The following is a 14,259-nucleotide window of genomic DNA, read 5'->3' on the forward strand; positions in this document are numbered from 1 at the left end:
TTCTTTCCATGAGAAAAAGACAACCGGTATTGCCTTTTGGAAAATGTCCTGCAAGCCAAGGCTGCTGCTTGACCTTTCTCAGAACTTTGAAACCCTCAGATGGGCTTCATGCAAGAAATCCTCTTCAATGTTCTAACCTTGCCTCTTTGAGCAATAAATTAAGAAGGCACGGGGGCTTTCTCCTGCTCCACTGTCAAGTGCTTAGTGGCTGTTGAGAGTAGATTGTGCTTTGGGGTTGCTGCAAGTTCCTACTGGAAGTGAATGAATCTTTCTGGAAGCTCTCTGCTGGATCCCCAGGGGATGTGCCTCTCACTTTGATCTCTGAGACCAGAATTTCACAGAAAAGTACAAAATGTTGACATGATTGGGTCTGTGGCAGGCTCATACTTGGAATTTATTGCTAGAATGGATAAGAGAGAGGCTGAAAACCTAAGAGACAGGGCTTGTGATTTCCCAGCACTGCTCCCAGAGCCTCCTCAAAAACCTGCAGGTTATCACCCTGCAAGTGGGGTATCAGAGGCTTGCCTGTTCCTGCCGCTGTCCTTATAAACCAAGAGCATGAACAGCACATCTCAGGTGGTTGAAGAACTGGGATCTGATTTGGAGAAAGGGTTCATTTTTTTTTAAAGATTTTTATTTATTTATTTATTCATAGAGACAGAGAGAGAGTCAGAGACACAGGCAGAGGGAGAAGCAGGCTCCATGCAGAGAGCCTGATGTGGGACCTGATCCAGGGTCTCCAGGATCACACCCTAGGCTGTAGGCAGCACTAAACCGCTGCACCACCAGGGCTGCCCTGGAGAAAGGGTTCAAGAGGCAGGGAGCAGAATGAGAAAGGAACAAGCAGGACTGGGGGGTTGGGAGAGGTGAGTGTGAGCTCTGACCCAACCATGTATCTGCTTTGTAACCTGGAAGAGTCTGCCCATCTGCAAAATGGGAATGATATTCACCTTCCCCCCTCCAGAGTCATTGTGAGAGTAGAATCTGATTATCCAGGCAAGCTCTCAGAACCATGTAATTGAGTAGTTACAAGACTAAAGATTAGACCTACTATTCCCTGACTAATTTCCTCATCTGGACAGGATTTAATTGTGACATTACACTTCGGGGTCCCTTCCTGTCATCAGAGTTAGATGAGCTGCTTTGGAGAGCTCTCTTTGGAGAGTTGCTTTGGCATTCAGTATAGGGATGGACAAACTATGGCTCACAGGCCAAATCCACCCGGGCCTGTTTCTGTAAATAACATTTGACTGGAACACAGCCATGCCCACTTGTTTATTTTTTTTATTTTTTTTAATAAATTAATTTTTATTGGTGTTCAATTTACCAACATACAGAATAACACCCAGTGCTCATTCCGTCAAGTGTCCCCTCAGTGCCCGTCACCCATTCACCCCCACCCCCCGCCCTCCTCCCCTTCCACCACCCCTAGTTCGTTTCCCAGAGTTAGGAGTCTTCATGTTCTGTCTCCCTTTCTGATATTTCCCACACATTTCTTCTCCCTTCCCTTATATTCCTTTTCACTATTATTCATATTCCCCAAATGAATGAGAACATACACGGTTTGTCCTTCTCCAATTGACTGACTTCACTCAGCATAATACCCTCCAGTTCCATCCACGTTGAAGCAAATGGTGGGTATTTGTCGTTTCTAATGGCTGAGGAATATTCCATTGTATACATAAACCACATCTTCTTTATCCATTCATCTTTCGATGCCCACTTGTTTATATCTTGTCTATAGCGGCTCTCATATGGCATGGGATGAGTTGAGTGGCTGGAGGCAGAGTCCCTGTTGCCTGTATGGCCAAAAATATTTGCCTTCTGGCCCTTTACAGAAATTAGTCACAAGTCCTTATGTCGGATATTAGCTATTACCATCCACATGACTAATAATTCCGTATGGATATTATAAGAGTAAGATGAGGAAAAATACATCAAGGACTTCAAACGTGTTCAAATGAGCCTATGTCTGATGGAGAGAGGTGGTTTATTAAACCATTCATTCATATAATAGAATTTTATGTAGAGTTTTTTATTTTTTAGAGATTTATTTATTTATCTGAGAGAGAAAAAGCGGGGGTGAGGCTGTGGGCAGAGGCAGAGGGAGAGAGAATCTTAAGCAGACTCTGTGCCGGAGCTGGACATGGGGCTCCATCTCACGCCCCTGAGATCATGACTTGAGCCGAAATTGAGAGTCAGATGTTGAACCAACAGTGCCACCCAGGTGCCCCTGTGTAGAATTTTTTAAATGACACAGGGGAAGATGGCTTAATTTTATGGAAACACACATGCACACAAGCACATGCATGCACACACTTGGTGCTACCTGCATGCAAAGCAGTTACCAGGTATTATGTGAGCTCATCCTCAAATATCCTTATCAGGCCAATGCTATTTTCACCCCCATTACACAGATGAGAAACTTGAAGCTCACAGTGTGAAAGTGATTTCTCCAAATTTATAGTGAGTGGAAGGCAGATTCAGAGCATAGGCCTTTTGGCGTTAAAAGAAAGAAAAGAAAGAAAGAAAGAAAGAAAGAAAGAAAGAAAGAAAGAAAGAAAGAAAGAAAGAAAGAAAGAAAGTCATGCAATAATATCTAATTTTTGAAAAAATAAGTATAAATGTGTGTGTGTGTGTACACACTCAGATGTAATAGGGATGGTGTATATTAAAATGTTATCAGAAATTATTTTGGGATCATGAGGTAATAGGCAATATATATTAAGATTTTCTACCTTGAAAATTCTCTTGAACATATGTCATAAAGCAGAAAAAAGATTTAGAAGGAGAAATGGTTTTGGCACTATTAGGTACCATTTGCTCATCCTTACCCTTCAGACCTCATTACCATTTAGGTGAATATGGTTCAAAAACAAATGTCAACTCTGGTAGCATTGTGGTCAATTCCAAAGGAGAAGCTGGTGGTGCCAAGAGTCAGTACCTCTGGGCTTCCAAATTCCCTCCATGGCTCAGACCTGCTCCTCTCCTCCAACTGCTTCTGCCTCCCCCCTTGAGCCCCCAGTTCTCCTCCCCCTTCCTGGAGGTCACGAAACAATCATGCCTCTCTCCTTTCTTGGAGGTCTGTGCTTGCCTCCCAACTTTGAAGAGGCTGCTGCTTTTTATAAATATTTTGGAAGCATCTCAAACCTTAAAAAAAAAGCCACTTAGAATAGATGCTCTTGACAAATCAAGGAGGCCATGAGATCATCGTTCAGGTTTTTATTGTATTTTCCCTTACTCCAGAAAGTGGGAATGCATCCAAACCAGAATGTGGACTGCCCTGTTATATTTCTGGGAGAATAAAAGGAATCTGGCTATGTCCTGCGAAGCATCCGACATTCACATATTTTTCTGGTCCAGACGTCTTGCCAAATGTCAATGTTGCTTGCAGAATGTGGCTGTTTTTATTTTAATCTGCAAATATCACTCCTGTGAATTATGACCTTTCCCTGGTTTGGGTATTAGAATGGGAATCGGGGAAGTAGTGAAAGGTGATCCAGGCGAGGGAAGAACATTTTGGAAAATGCAAACTGAAGAGGTATCTGTCAAAACATTCTTGTTAAAAATGCTTTTCCCCCCCGCTTTGCTCATTTTGAGAAACTTTTAAAAAGAGGTTTGGAACCATCCCTGCTTCCTCCTGGGGTTTCATTTTTACTCTACAGTAAATTCATACAGGTGGGGCTGGAAATATATAATTGAATGACAATTTATGACAAATACTCCACTGTGGGCTGAGGATATATAAATGCATAGGCAGACAGGGTTCCTGGTATTATGGATATTAGGAGTGAGTGCAGAATACAATGTCATGATGTCATGAGTGCAAAGTATTTTGAAGGTTATACTGGGTGATATGGGAGCATATAATGATTTTAACCTAGTCTGAGGGTCAGGGGAGGTTTTGAGAGGCAGTGACAACTGGGTCGAGTTACCTGAAGGCTGAGGGGACAGAGATGGGGGTGGGGAGGCAGACCAGGTGTTTTGGGCAGAGGCAGCAGCTTACATGAGGGTCCAGGGGCTGAGAGACAGCAATGGTACACCCTAGAAACCAGTTTCTTACTGTAGAGCTGCAGGTAAGTGAATGGAGGGTAGTGATGCATCATGATCTTTTTTTTTTAATTTTATGTATTTATTCATGAGAGACACATAGAGAGAGGCAGAGACACAGGCAGAGGGAGAAGCAGGCTCCCCACAAGGAGCCCAATATGAGACTCGATCCCAGGACCCTGGCATCACGACCTGAGCCAAAGGCAGATGCTCAACCACTGAGCCACCCAGACGTCCCTGAATCATGATCTTTTAAAAGCCTGGTGGCACTTATGTACATGCATCGTAGAAAATCGTGCATATGGTGATGGACTTGACAGCTCAGATCATACTCTATTTAAAAATCCAAGCAGGGGAGTTGAACATCTTCCTGAATTTTGATTCATTTGCACTCCTGTTCTCAATGCTAATGAAATAATGAGATGTTGGAAAATGAAAGCCATAAGGTATCTTTTTGTTATTATTCCAAGAGAAAGTGTGCACTCCATCTCCACACCATGTGTTTCTCCTGTGACATCGGGAGGAGAGGAGTCCTTGAAAAGGGGAATAAAAGGCACAGGGATTGGCATTCTTGCTTGGGAAAGGTCAACCCTCATGCTCCCTCCACCCCAGTAAATCCTAAACAATCTGACTCCCCCCACCCAGACTTTGGCCTTGAGGTATTTGGGATTGAGATCAGAAACTGTTTTAATACCTTTCATCGCTATGAGTATGATCATAGCTCTTCTCCCATTGGAGGAAGGGAGTTTGCAGAAATCAGCATTTATTGGGCACCTCCTATGCCCTGAATGTTGTGCATAATTCCCCTTCCAGCCTCACTGGTCCATTACCTCATCATTTCTGTGATCATTTCCATGATGTAGCTGGGCAAACTCGAGCTCAGAGCTCTGTGGCCTATGTTGTGTCCCCTCAAACATTGGCCTCTGAGTTGGATCATCCACCGACCCTCCAGAGGGAGGCTGATGTCGCCTGCGTGCACCTTCTACTGACAACTCTCATCTCCTCTCCTGTGTCCTCCACACACTAAGTGCTTTCTGAAGTTGGTGGAAGGAGCAGAGGGTGTCATTCAAGGAATCTTTCCCAACCAACATCCCGATGGGGATGAGTTGCAGAGACGTCGAAGATTCCTCCTTGCCACAGCTGTCACAGGGAGCGGTGACAGTCTGCGACACTTTGGCTTAGTGTAACCAGTGCTTTGAACAAGTAGAACCCTAAGGAATTTTATTTCTGTCTCCTACCACTCTGTCAAATTTATCTGGTGGAGGCAGTTAGACTCCTAGGTTCTGATCAGGGCTTGGCCACTTGCAGCTGCATGACACTTAACCTCCTGCTGACTCAGTTTCCTCCTTTGCCAAAAGGAAATATTAATCTGAGGCTCTCAGGAGAATCAGTGCATGATGGGTTTCAGCGTGCTTTGTAAATGCCCAAACCCACAGCAGGTTGTTTTAATTTTTGTTTTATTGTCTTTGAGGCAGTCTTTGACTCCAGTGGTCTCAAAGGCCAAGTCTTCCCAGTTTGGAGTTTTTTAAGAATTGACAATTAGGCAGCAGGTTTACATCACCCATGGTTGCTTAGGAAGTGTAGCAGAACTGAGAAATCTGCTCAGTTTCAACAGTGCTGAGATGTGCATCTGATTTCTGGACTCAGTGAATTCCACGGTAAAAGGGCCGGCTCACTGGGCCTCTGAGCACTGGCCTTGCTCAGGGGGAGCATGATTGTGCTGCCTCCTGAATCAGGGATGGAAGCCCTGGAGTCCTGGAACGTTTCTGTTCATGGCCTCACAGAGCGAAGGCTAACAGGTGCTCTGCCCAGGGGGTGAGTCTCTGTGCACACAAGCCTCACTTCCTCCCCAGGCATCCCCAGGGCAAGGGAGAGGGTGGTGGGAGCCATTTTCGGGGTGTTTTTCCAGCTTCCGCTGTCCATCCCAGAGATGCTATGAGAGGCCACACAAGGGCCAGAGTGGTGAATCCCGAGACACCCCAGCATTGACTAATCAAGTCAGCCCAATGGACCCATTTTCTCAGTGCCCACAGGGATCTTTTTTAACAGGCCAGTGTTGAGTTGACACAGCAGAGTAGCTTACAGAGGGGGGTTTGCTGGATTTGACTAAGGACATCACCAAATTTTAAGGTTGATTTGGCTCATGTGAAGGTGACCCCAGATTCTAATGTGTCATTCCTGGTCAAAGCTGCTCCTCATGAGAAAACAAGGTGTTACGGGTCTGGGGTCTGGAAAGTGACTTGCCCAGTTCAAATTCTGGTTCTACTGCAACCATGTGACTTCAGGCAAGTTGCTCAACCTCATTCAGCCAATGTTTAATAAACCTCCCCTGAAAGGCATTTCCTAACTAGAGATAATCATGCCCTATTCTGAGGTCCCACAGCTTCTTTGTGCATATGATTTAAAGGTCTTATCAAACCAAACCAAACCAAACCAAACCATTATGCTATTTATCTATCTTTCTACCTATCTATCCATTCATCCATCCACTCATCCACCCACCCACTCATCAACCCACTCATCCATCCACCAACCATCCATCGACCCACCCATCTATCCACCCATCCACCTATCTCCCACTATGTGTATCTGTACATACTAACAAGTGTCTGTATTTATATACTAATCTAAAAATGTGCTCTTGCAAGGGACCTGCAGGCTTGTAACAGCTTTTAAAAAATTTAACAACATATTTTGAAATCCTTTCATGTTAATAATTACACATACATACCATTACTTTAACCATGGCAAAATAGGCGATTGAGTGACTGTATGTATTAACTAGTCCACTATCCTTGGATATTTCAACTTTCCCAATGTTTCTCTTCTGCAAACACTGATAATATAAATATACCTAAATCTTCACAGACCTTCTTATTTCATTGGGTTAATTCCTAATAATGGAGTAGCTGAGCTATCTTTGAAATCCAAGGCATCAGCTTGCCTTCCAGGAAGGTCCTACCACTGGCAGTCCTACCGGCAAGCACAAGAGCACCTGGCTCCCTGTATCTGTACCAATGCTTGATGCTATTACAGCTTGTTTTCTTGGTCAGGCTCCTTGTTCCCGTTTTCAGGGTTTGCAATAGGATGTGCCATTTAGCATGCTGTCACAAGTCACTTTTTCTGGAGGGCAGGTCCCTTAAGGCCAGGTTTGCCAGTGTTCAACTTAGGGAGCCGAGACCCCACCGGCTCCTGTGGTCACAGCCTGAAACAGACCAATTCTGGAGGGCTCAGCTTGCAGCCCGTCATCCGTAGGAAGAACCACAGAAAACCAGAGACTCACAAATGGCTCCTCTGAGGTTAATCAAATTCTAAACGTGGAGCTCACAGCCATTTTACAAACGGGGGGAGACCAAAGCTCACAAGAGGCCAGTGAGCTTCCCAAGGGGGCACAGAGAGTCCTAGTGGGGGAGGGTCTCTCAATACCTCCTCCAAGAACTTACTTTTCCCCCAAGCTCGAAGCCTGAAGCCTTAAACCCTTTCACTTTGAGAGAAGCTCTCAGATCCTCTTGCGGTTTTGATTCCTCTTTTGCAAGAGCACTTTGCATTTTCTTCTAAATTCCTTCCAGCTGTCAGGTAGGAGAGCCCCCTGATAAGGATTTCCCCAGTGTGGGAGAGAAACATTTACCAGAGGTAACTGAGCACACCAGGCTCCCTCCCCGACAGTTTCCAAGCATATGGAATATATTGTGGTTGGAAGGAAATATATTTTAAGAATTTCTCCTGCATCTTTTCAGATACATTCCACCAAGGATTACTACAGGTGTCATGAAAAGTGGGCTTTTGCTCTTTCCCCCTGAGGAGGAGGCGGGCTTTGTCAGCAGAATCAGCTCCATGGGTATGGGAGCCAGCATGAGCCTCTGCCCACAGCCTGAGAAAGGGCCTGGGACCCAAATTCTCCAGGGTCCTGGAGTTTGGTTGCTCCTCTGTTTTCCCTGGTGGGATGTTAGTGAGAATGATAAATATTTATTGAGTGCTATCCCCCACTCTACCCCATTACCATCTAGAGTTTTCTTCCTAACCTACCATGTTGGGGGCTTTTTCTTTGTAGTCTGCCTTCCCTCATGAGGGCAGCAACTTTCTCTGTGTTGTTCCTTCCCCGGCTTCTAGAATATCATCTTTCACATGGTTGATACTCAATAAATGTTTGATGAATGGACTGATCTTTTCATATTTCTTCTATGACTTGATGTCCACAACAATCTGATAGGGTAGGAACTCTTATTAACCCCCATTTCATAGGTGAGAGGAATGAAACACAGAGAAGCTAAGTAACTTGACCCAGGTCACACAGCTTTATGTGGTAGATCCTAGACACGCTCACGGGTCCATGTAATTCCAAAGCCTGTGTTTTACCAATCCATGGAAGAGACAAGGGAAGTGTTTCGGGAGGCCAAGTGTTTGGGTGGACACCCCAGCACCCGGTGTACGTCAAACCCAGGGCTGGGTGCCAGAACTCTTGTGGTGAATAGGACACTGTTGGTGTGTCTACTGGAGAAGAAGTGATCAGCAAGCAAGAATAATGTAATATGATCATGTTATGATAGGGGAATGTTCAAGGGACTGTGGCAGCACTGAGAATATGTTTGCCCCAACCAGGGAAACCATCCTGGAAGAGGTGACATGTTACAACCATCTTCATCTTCATCTTTACCATCTTTACCATCATTGTCCTCAGGATCGTAGTTTACTGAGATCTTCCTTTATTCCACAGGCCATGCTAAATTCTATACATTTTTGAAATATAATTCTCAAAATAACCCATCAGGATATTGTCATACTTATTTTATAGATGAATAAACTGAGACTCAGGGAGGTCACCTAACTTGCCCAGGTGCCAAGGTAAGAGGCTTTACTGGGATTGGATCTCTATTCTTTCTGGTTCTGGTCACTGCCCTCTGTTTTATCTGAGGCCTGGAGGGTGTGTGTGTGTGCATTGGGGCCAGAGTGGGGGGCATCCAGAGAAAGGAGAGGAAGTGTGTTCTCCCAAGTGGAGATACCACGAGCAAAAGTTAGGAGGCAAGAGAGGTAGATCTATAAGGGAGGGGTAAGCAAAGGTTTTAGAAACTGTACTCCAGGGCCCTGGCTACTGACTCAACCACTTTCTTCTTTGGCTCTCAAATCATTTTTTCAATTATGACATACAGGATCCAGGCACATGCCTGTCACCCCACTATGTCTAATTAGCAGAAGCCATGAGTTTAGCATCATGCAGTGCATCATGTGGTTTGTCAGGTAATAGGAGTGATGGGCAGGGCATGTCAGTGCACCTCTTCAGATATATTCAGATGCTGAGCTCCTAGCTCCTTTGGAAGCATTCCATCCACAGAAGGTCCAAGTAGGCAATGAACCATGTGTTTTCTTCCTGATGGACCACTGATTTGATTGCGTGACTCCTTAACTCTAGCTGATTGTACCAGTTGATAGAATTATGCTATAGCTGGTTAGATCATGTGGCCCATCAGCCCCAGCTGACCCCTTAAAGGACAGCAGACCATTGTTGGACAAGACACCAATGATCTTATGGGCACATAAGATGAGCTGTCCCTCTGTTACTACCTTCTTTTCTGTTAAATGTTTTTTTAGTGTATCACTTTAATTCCTGTTGATATTTTTGCTAAATTTTTTGAGTTATTTTCTTAACAGTTGCTCTCAGGGTTACAATATGCATTTTCATTGATCACAGTCTCCTTTGGGTCAATACTAATTTAGCTCTGGCAAAATATAAATATTTTACCCCAAGGTAGATATAAAACAATCACAAAGTTGTTAAAGTATATCAAGCATTCCTATAAAGCAGCCTCTATGCCAAACACTTCCCATGGGCAATATCATTTATTCTGAAAAATAAAAGAAAGCCAAAAGGTAGTATTATAATTATCTATATCTCAGAGATGGGAAAAATGAAGTCTGGAAGTGTCTGAGTCATCAAGGAGGCTCAAGGAGGTACTGCTAGCAAGTGGTAGAAATGGAGTTCTAACCCATGTAGTACAACTCTCAACCTTAGTAAAAAAAAACAAAAAACAAAACCTCTCAACCTTAGTGATGAGCACAACTACTTCAAATCAGATTAAAAAGTGGTGAATCCAGTCTCACTCTAGGAGTAAGACATGAGAATTCTAGACCACAAGCTCAGACGCATAACATGGCTAAGAATTGTCAGTCTCTTCCTTCCTAAGCAGCATGCAGTTCAAGAGTTGATCAACACTCGGTGAGCATCCACTATGTCACCAGGGCTAGGAGAGGAATGTAACATACGCATCCGTCAGAATCTCACTGGTAAGAGGTGTCCAGACCACTTCTCACTAGTATCCTCAACTCTGAACCCCTCCCCCAGGCATTCATTTGGAAGACATTGGATTGCCCCAGTAAGGGAGCACTGAAAATGCAGTCAAGTGCAACTTGCATATTTTCCACCTTCTCAGTGAGCCTGAACTAATGGGTCAGTTCAAAGTGGCTTGGAGGAAATCAATACTTTTCCCTTGGTCCCTGAGCTCCACCATGAGCCTGACTCGATTGCCTCCCCCTATTTAACCCTTCTCTGCAATCTTGGCAAGAAGGCATCTATAATGACTCACTAAAGGTTCTTTCTCATGAGGCAAAAATTCTCTCTGTGTTTTCTCTCCCCAGGGCTCTAGCTGAGACCACTTTTCCCTCTGTCCCGCCATCTCCCAGACATATCTGCTTTGAATCATTGCCTTAGCATATCCAGGGAGCAAGGATTCCCCTTTAACAAAAGGCAGAACTTGATGCTGGGGTTGATACAAATCTTGGAGTAATTCCATCCCTCTTTACTCACTTGAATCTAGAGGAAGTCAATAAATAGAATGGTGAGAAAGGTGTTGATGGGTCTGACCACCCCCCCAAGGACTCTTCACACACCCCATCATCTCCCCACCATGAGACAGATCTGTGTCATTTAACCTGCTTTCAGAATTTGAAAGCACTTTCTTCTTTGGCTCTCAAATCATTTTTTCAATTATGATCAAACAGATCCCACTAATCTCTTTTAAAAGCTAGTACGTGACTGAGCCAGGATTCGAACACAAGTTGTCTGACTTCAGAGCCCAAGCTATGTCTTGCTGGTACCCATTACAGCCCGTCAGGGGACTACAGTGCTCACTCCTGAGTGATGCCAATGACTGTTCTGCCAAGCCCACCCTGACAGCAGGAAGATTCCTGCATTTTACAGAGGGATGGAGTGAGCAACAAGAGGGAAGGAAATCTGAGCCAAAGGATCCCGGGATGAAGAACCAGAAATAGAAGCTAATGTCCCTTCATTCCACGCTTGCCACCCTCCACACACAGATCTTTGAAAACATTCCCATGTCTTTCTCAGCACAAACATCCCGACTTCGTGTGACATCTGGATGAATCAGGATACAAGTGCAATTGCTGATACGAAGACCCTACTTGACAGTAACCTAAGTGAGATAGTTTATTTCTCTCTTTCTGATCAATCTGAGGGTAAGCCACCTGGGGCTGAAATGGCAGCTCTATGGGGTCATGTGCTTAGGCTTGTTCTGTCTGTTCACACCCCTTTGGTCTGAGTTTAGTCATATGACCACAGCTAACTGCAAGGGAGACTGGGAAATGTAGTCTTTAGCTGGATTGCCATCTAGGGAGCTAAAATTTAGGGGAATCCCTTACAAAAGAAAGAGGGAGAGGAGGAATAGTGAGAGACAAATAGCAGTTTCCCAGGAATTCGAATTGCTGGCAGTGACATATATTTTTTTTTAGTGACATATATTTTATACACAAAACACATGTGTGTGTGATTTGAATACCTTAGATATTCACTACCACATAGATAATCACAGATATTTTGGTATGATCCCCCCCCCCCCGATAGTTTGTATTAGTCAGGTCCCAGTAGGAAAGACATGACACAAACAAGTAATTAAAGAAGTTTAATAACTAAACTACCTGAAAGATTTGGACAGGGTACAATGCCTGAGGGCTAACAACAATGGTCTATCAGTCTATGTTTTCTCAGGCAAGTGGGATCACACAATCTTTTGTAACATGTCTGTGTCTGTCTGTCTATCCCTCTATCTACCTGTCTATCATTTCTGTATATGTGTGTGTGCATTTATATGAGAACAAATATGGGCCACCTGGGTGGCTCAGTTGGTTAAGTGTCTGACTCTTGATCTCACCTCAGGTCTTGATCTCAGGGCCATGGGTTCAGGCCCTGCCTCACATGGAGCCTACTTTAAAAAAAATAAAGAAAAATGTGTATACCTTGTTCAGGTGGAGTATCATAATTTTTTTAAAATTTATCTTCATGCCTGATTTCTTTTGGGAGTGGATATGAGGTAGATTACCTTGAAATTGAAGATAGGTTTCCAGTCTTTCTTCTACCACTTGTTCACTTTGTGACCTTGGAATAGCCACTTAACCTCTCTGTGATGTGCCATGCTGATTTGTCAAGTGCCATGATTTCTTCTGAGAGCTCTGATGGGAAAGGTCTGATAAGAAAGGGTGGAAATATTTTTTTCAGGGCATAGAATGCTCTACAAAGGGGACAAATATGTTGGTGAGACCCAATCAGGAATTCATAATCCAACACATCTTAGCTCTTCCCTTTTCAAAGTCGTAGCAACTTCTGCAAAGTCAGCTCAGCCAGGCCCTACTATAAGTATCAAGGCCATAGAAAGCTCCTTACTATGTCTTTCAGGGCTCCGTGTGATTTATCCCTCGCCACCCTTCAGCTGCATCTGTCATAGCTTTTCCATGTGCTCACCGTACTCCAATCACCATGGCCCGTTTTCTCTTCCTTGACCAAGCTGTGTTCATTTCCACCTCTGTCCTCTAGCTCTGGCTATTTCCTCTGTGCAGAGCCCTCTGCTCCCATATCTTCCTGTGGTGGACCCTTTTATGTGATGCAAGTCTCTCCTTAAATGTTGCCTGCTCAGAGAACCCTTCCAGGACTGCAGAATCTAAAATCCTCCCTGAAAAAAAAAAAATTCTCCCTGTGACAATCACTCCTACATCCACACTTTGCTATAGTATGCTAACTGCACTCATCACTCTTCAAAAGGTGTATTCATTTAATTATTTACTTTTGTAGTCCCCTCTTTAGGACACACTGTCAGCAAGAGCAGGGATTTTGCTGCAAAATAGTGTCTGGGGTGTGTTAGGCACTCAAAAATGTATCATGTAAATGAACCAGAAGAACATGCTTGGAGAGTGGGGAGAGCAAACTCTGAATTACTGGTTGGTGGGAATGATGAGTACATATGAAAGGTATCCCCATTCGACTACCATGGCAGAGACTGTTACATATCTCTCTTTTTAGAAGATTTTATTTATTCATTTTAGAGATAGAGAAAGAGAGAGCATGGGCACAAACAGGGGGAGGAACGGAAGGAGAGGGACAAGAAGACTCTGTGCTGAGCATGGAGCCGGATGATGCAGGGCTCTATCCCATGACCCTGAGATGGTGACCCGAGCCGAAACGAAGAGTTAGATGCTCAGCTGACTGAGCCACCCAGGTGTTCCTTACATAGCTTTTAATACCTCTCTTTCCTTCCTGTAGGCCTCTAAATTTTAGCTAGACACTTGACTAGGATAAAGATTACATTTTCCAGCCAGCCTTGCTGCTAGGTGCAACAATCTAAGTCAAAGCAGAAAATAACACATCAAAGCAGATGTGTTATTTTCAAGGCAATGTCCTTGAGAAGAAGAAGTGTACTTACCTCTTCCTGCCTCACCCTTCTCAGAAAGAAGGCTGCAAGGCAGACTCCACAGCAGGAGTGAGGGCAGCCAGCTGGGTCAGGATGGACACCATACATTAAGGATGGAAGAGCCACAAGATGGAAGGAAGCTGGGTTCCTGACATTGTCAAGCCACCAAGCTCTTGACCACGGCCCCAGATTTCTACTTTCACAAAGAATAGGCTTTTATCAAGTCCCAACCCCTATTTTTAGAGGTATCTTTGTTAAAATGGCTTAATTTATACCTCAATGAATATGCATCTAGTTTCCCTATAGTTACATAGTCAAATCACTGCTGTTGCTCTAAAGTATTTCTCATCTCTGGACAGAATCCTCACAATAGTTGAAAAGGCCTCACTTTTGGAAAAAAACTACTCCTTCTCATCCACGTCTAGCTAAGCTTCTGACAAAGACAAATCCTCGTTGAGGCTTGGCTCTTCCTGGGATTTTGAAACACACAGTTGAGACAGATTCATTCCTCTCAATTACT

The 14,259-nt window shown here is 44.1% G+C and overlaps 1 pseudogene; it reads right to left on the reverse strand.

Annotated features, from left to right (window-relative positions):
- LOC129508321 (40S ribosomal protein S3a-like) overlaps window positions 1-12,813 on the reverse strand; it is a 32,986-nt pseudogene extending 20,173 nt beyond the window's left edge.
- Window positions 12,814-14,259: the final 1,446 nt, after the last annotated feature.

Source organism: Nyctereutes procyonoides, unplaced genomic scaffold, assembly GCF_905146905.1.
Source record: "Nyctereutes procyonoides isolate TBG_1078 unplaced genomic scaffold, NYPRO_anot_genome, whole genome shotgun sequence".
Taxonomy (NCBI): Eukaryota; Metazoa; Chordata; class Mammalia; order Carnivora; family Canidae; genus Nyctereutes; species Nyctereutes procyonoides.